The 5,809-nt window shown below is 34.8% G+C and overlaps 1 long non-coding RNA gene across 1 annotated transcript; it reads left to right on the forward strand.

Annotated features, from left to right (window-relative positions):
* The first annotated feature begins 589 nt into the window (after positions 1 to 589).
* LOC111093748 lies at positions 590 to 4,998 on the forward strand. Its single transcript, XR_005383005.1, has 5 exons — positions 590 to 791; positions 2,182 to 2,364; positions 3,391 to 3,447; positions 4,103 to 4,319; positions 4,452 to 4,998. It is a non-coding gene; the product is annotated as an uncharacterized LOC111093748 (long non-coding RNA).
* The last annotated feature ends 811 nt before the right edge of the window (positions 4,999 to 5,809 follow it).

The raw sequence follows: 5,809 nt of genomic DNA on the forward strand, positions 1-5,809 counted from the left end.
CTTGTCCTCGTTATAAACATGAGTAAATATAGAAATTAATTGGAAAACTAAGTTAGGGTGACTGCACATGACAGAAGGAAGAATTTGTACCATAGTAATTTAAATAAAACCAGCAATAGATTTTGGCAAGATTATAGACTTGAGAACAGATGTACGTATTTGAACTCTGGGTTTCTCATATTTTTCTTATTTAATTAATGTCATTAAATCATCATGCTTGTCTTCGCAAGTATTACATTAAATGCCTTAAAATATTGTTAATATTTTTGAAATAAAACAATAAAGTTGAAATTTACTTTATTCACTATTTTGAAATACTAACATTTTAAAAGCCAAAATTTCATTAAATTACAGATACTCTAATGTTGATACAATTTGAACTTTAAAACTCAAATGTAAAAGAGCAGTCAGAAAATTAATGATTAAGACAATAAGGGACATTAATAATTCAATAAATTGAGTTTACTAAGACATTATACTTCCTAATAAAATGAAATTAGATACTATTCAAATAAAAATAATAAAATAAAATGATAAACATGACTTTAAATGGAAGGAATAAAGCATTTTAATTTGATTTTTGTCTTCTAAAACTCATAGAAAACAACAGAAAACAAACAAAAGTAACAGAGAAAAAAAGTGTGGTCTTCAATGAAACAAAGAAATATCTATAACCTCAGATCCTAAACTATGAAGGATATGTGCCAAATGCATGGAACTTAAGCCAAAATGAGAAAAAAAATATCCAGAATGAGCAGTCTTCTCTTTGGATCTTAAGCTAAAACTTTTTTGTAAGTCTGAAAACTTGAAGGTTTTCCGTTTCTATTTTTCCATTCTTATCCATGAATATTCCTTGAAGTGAGCATGTGTTGGGTTAGAAGAATTTTTGTTAACTTAATCATACCTCCCTCCTACCTTTCATATTATGAGCATCTTGGTCCACTGCATGTGATTATGATTTAAGATTTAAATGTACTTACTTTTTATACAGCATGGCCTTCAAATATAAGCCAATATTTCATCTTGTACTCAAAGAAACAGAGATGTCTTCCAAAGCTTGAGGAAAATTTGGCTCTCTTGGATTTATTGAGAAATGATATATTGGGCTTCCAACCTTCTAAAAGATTTTTCCAGGGCAAAATTTCCTATTCCAGATTTTTACCTTATGGAATCACAAATGATGAGATTCTTCTATAGATAAACTGCTTCCTAATCTAATAAAAATAACAAGAATGCCAAAATATATAAAATTATAGTTTACAATGGGTAGATTTATTAAAACAGAGATTAGAAGAGTTTTGCCCATTCCTATAAAGATCTTAATAGACTTTTTAGTGTTTATATTTTATCTTTATAAAAATCAGTCCAGTGCAAGTTAAAAAAAAAAAGAGTCAATAGAGAAATAACTCTGGAAAGAAACAAGAAATTTTTGACAGTTAAGTATGTAAAAAATACTAGGCAAGCCCAGATGGGTTCACAGATGATCTTTTTCACAATTCCCAGGGATAATCAGAATGTAAATTCTTTGAGATTAGAGGGGTAAAAAAGGAAGCCTTCCAATATACTTTGCACAAAGCTTGAATAACAGTGCTACCAAAACTTGAGAATCATCACATATATCCACTGTACAACTACAGAGCAAGTGATATCGTGTTCAATTACTGATGTAGAAATCTTAAATAAAGGATTTTAAAATCCATAATGCACCAAAGAATTTTATTTATTAATCATAAGACTTGTACTCCAGAAATGCAAGGATGGTTCAGATTAAGGGCATCCATTTATAAATTTGCCATACTAATACATCAAAAGAGAAAAGATATTGTTATCTTAATAGATATTAAGATCATGTAAAATATGTGATAACTCTTTGCAAATAACTCTTAACATGACTAAAAAGGAATAAAAATCTCTTAACCTCAAAACAAAGAAAGCATCCTGCTAATGCTGAAATGCAAAAATTTCAACTGTAATGAGAAATAAAGCAGAGATACGTTCTTTGTTGAATTAAAGATGGCCACACATTTTTTCACTCCACCACTAAGAGATAAAGCTTATTTCTGTTTTTCTGGGTTAGCTCTGTGACTGTTTAGTTAATAGAAGACTGAAGTGACAATATGAGGCTTAAAAATGGCCTCAACGACTTCTGCTTTTGGGGCTTCTGTACTTTGGGGGATGCAGTGGGCAGCCATGTGAGAATACGACTACCCTGCTGAGGAAATCACATGAAGAGATTAAGTGGAGAAATGTGGAGGAAAGGCTTTGCGACTGCATGGGGCAACCATCCCAGCCTGCGAGTGGAGCGCCCAAATGACTCCAGTCCTCACTGTTGTCATCTGACTGCAGCTGCAGGAGAGACCCGAGGTAAGACCAGCAATGAACTGCCCAGTGTATTCATGGCAACTCACAGATATGAAAGATACAGAAATGATCTTTATTTCAAGCCTTTATGATTTGAAATAGACTGTTACAACCTACTTCTACCATTTTCAGCAAAAATCAGCTGAAAAAGAAGTGGTATTTAGAAATTGTTCTTGTAACAAAAAACACATGTTGTATTGGCTTTGGGCCCTAGTTATAGAGTGGAAGTCAGAGGGTCTCAAGAAGACTGTTAGTAGAGGATGGAAGGGACAAAGAAACAATTGTTACTGGAAACTGGGAAAAGGCAACTTGTGATATGAGTTCTAGGAAGTTTGGCATTGAGATCTCCCAATGTAATGTGAAAAACTAGGCATATATTTTAATACATTGCATATAAAACAGCTTGACACTTTTGCAGTCATTTATGAACCTGCCCAGAGTAGTGAAAATTTTGAGTCCCCCGGACAAGCATGGTTGTAGCTGAAGTTGAACAAGGCAACATTCTGCCTTCTTGTTCCAGCTTTCATGTTGTAAGCAGGTGTCCCCTTGGCCTTCTATTTAGTACCACAATTTTCACATTTCTTGCTCTTTTTTGGTGACTTTACTATTTTTTATATGGTCTGAAGCATAGTCTTCCCGTACTGTGTAGTGTTCCCAAGTGCAAGAAATATTTAATATGCCTTATGGAGCAAATGTATATGAGATCAACTTAGTTCAGAAATGAGTTCTAGAACTATCGGCTGTGAGGTCAAGGCTAATACATTACAAAGTACATGGGAGTGTATGTAATAGAAACAGACATGCATCAAAGTTAGGGACTGATTCACTGATGGAGATGTGACTGGAGGCTCAGAGGAACCTGACCCTAAGTGATTCAGTATTTGCTAATTCAGGTTTCATGGGTATTTTATTGAACATAACTACTGTAAATAATGAGAATTGATTTGGATGTGCACACCCATCTGTGGATTGGGGTAAAGAGATTGCCGGGTAGACTGCTGGTAGTGACAATTTACTTCATTTGTTTAGGTATGGGAAAGAAAAGGCAATTTTCAAGCAGACCTAAAAGAAGAATTGAAAACTAAGGTTTGCTTTTTGGAAAATATAAACTGTTTCTTATTCTCATATTCTCTGAACACCAAAAGACTCTTGATATAAGAGACAGTCTCGGGGTAAAAAATCAAATCTATGACACTGAAAATATATTACATATATATGACTTCAGGATCAAAAAAATGAAACTTACAGCTATAAGATTCTCTGGTAACATTTCAGAAGGAATTGAAAAGACATGTGGGTGTCACTTTGATCTCCTGGAGTAGCTTTTAACTGACACACAGGAAATCTGCATAGTTTTTAAGGGAATTATAATTGTATGCTCTGAAGGGGACAAAAGCAAAAGAGGCATTTGAACCAAAAAGTTCTGGAAGCAGGGAGCAGACTGAAAAACTAAGCTACCCAGTTGCTTATATGGGCCATTTCTTGTAAAAATAAATGATAACCCATAGTATAAAGCCAAGAGTCCAGAGTTTAGAACCATTAGTAACAGAGAAACCCTCCCGAGGAGTAAGATTTGGCTCTAATCAAGGGATTGGTTACATAGCTACTTAAATCTCAGAATTACCATGGACCAGCTACTTGTTGTCCCCCAAATTAATTTCTGACTGAAAGTGTATGTTTAGGTTATCATATCTTATCACTGAATGCTGAGTATTTGCAAATAAAACTTTCTTAATTCTAGGATTTTTGGTTAACGAGTATTACTCCCAAGGAGATGGAATTACATTTGGGCCTGATTTAGAGGATTTCTTGAACTTAGCACTTAGGATGAAATCTGTTTGAGTACTGGAAATGTGTTAGTGAACTTTACATGGAAGAGGACTATAAATAACTTGTGAGCCAAGGACTACTGCAAGAAATTAAAGATGACTGTATCTTCTTCACTTCTCCGTTGAGAGGTAAGGTTTACTTCTTTATCCCTGGAATCTGGGTTGTCTCTATGAGTGCTTTACTAATAGAAGAGGGCAGAAGTAATTCTGACCTAGTTCCAGGTGTAAGACTTAAGAAGATCTTGGTTTCTTTCACTTTAGTTCTTTTGGAGAGCTCTGAACTTCCACTTAAGAAGTCTAATTATAGTGCAGAAGAGAATATATATCGAAAGATTATGAGCGGTAGAAAGACCCTGAGAATACATGAAAATAAGAGAAGTTTTGCTGTTACCTACCACGTCCCAACCAGGTTTCCAGATTACTCTTGCTCCACCTGCCATCTGAGAACCACTGCATGGGCAACCTCAAATACGACCTGCCGAAACTTTCCAGGGAAGTCCTGAAAACCCACAGGACTGTGAGAGAAGATAAGTGGTGCTTGTTTTAAGTCACTGAAGTTTGCGGTGGTTTGTTAAATAGCAACAAATAACTGGAACACTATCATCATTATTATTTAATATTGTTTAGAAAATTCTTGCCAATAATAATTGTCAACAGAAAGATAGAACACATATGAGAATGGGAGGAGAATGCAAAATCATTATTCTTATTGCATATGGTATAATTCATGATTGGAAATTCAAGAGAAATGATGTTTGCTAAGCTACTTGTTCTCAAAATTAATATACAAAAATTGTTAGCTTTGCAATTTTATTTTTCTCTCCAACTTTTAATTTAAATTCCAGTTAGTTAACATACAGTGTAATATTAATCTCAGGTGTAGAATTTAGTAATTCATCGCATATACACAACACCCGGTGTTCATCGCAAGTGCCCTCCTTAATCGCCATCACCTATCTAACCCATCCTCCCTCCCACCTCCCCTCTAGTAACCGTGTTGGTTCTCTGTAGTTGAATCTGTTTCTTGGTTTGACTTTCCTTTTTTCTCCCCGTGTTCATTTGTTTTGTTTCTTAAATTCCACATATGAGTGAGACCATATGGTATTTGTCTTTCTCTGATGGACTTATTTCACTTGGCATAACACCATCTAGCTCCATCTATGTTGTTGCAAAAGACAAGATTTCTTCTTTATGGTTGAGTAATATCCCACTGTATGTATACACCACATCTTCTTTATCCATTCATCCAGCTATGGGCACTTGGGCTCTGCTCTCTCCATGATTTGGCTGCTGTTGCTAATGCTGCTGTAAACATCAGGGAACATGTATTCCTTCAAACTAGTGTTTTTGTCTCTTTTTTTGTTAAATACCCAGCAGTGCAATTGCTGCATCATAGGGTAGTTCTTATTCTTAACTTTTTATTTTATTTTATTTTATTATTTTTTTATTATTCTTAGCTTCTTGAGGAACCTCCATACTGTTTTCCAGAGTGGCTGTATCAGCTTGCATTCCCACCCACAGTGCAGGAGGGTTCCCCTTTCTCCACATCCTTGACAAAATCTGTTGTGTCCTGCGTTGTTGATGTCAACATTCTGACTGGTGATATCTCCTTGTAGTTT

The sequence above is a fragment of the Canis lupus genome, chromosome 33, assembly GCF_011100685.1.
Source record: "Canis lupus familiaris isolate Mischka breed German Shepherd chromosome 33, alternate assembly UU_Cfam_GSD_1.0, whole genome shotgun sequence".
NCBI lineage: Eukaryota > Metazoa > Chordata > Mammalia > Carnivora > Canidae > Canis > Canis lupus.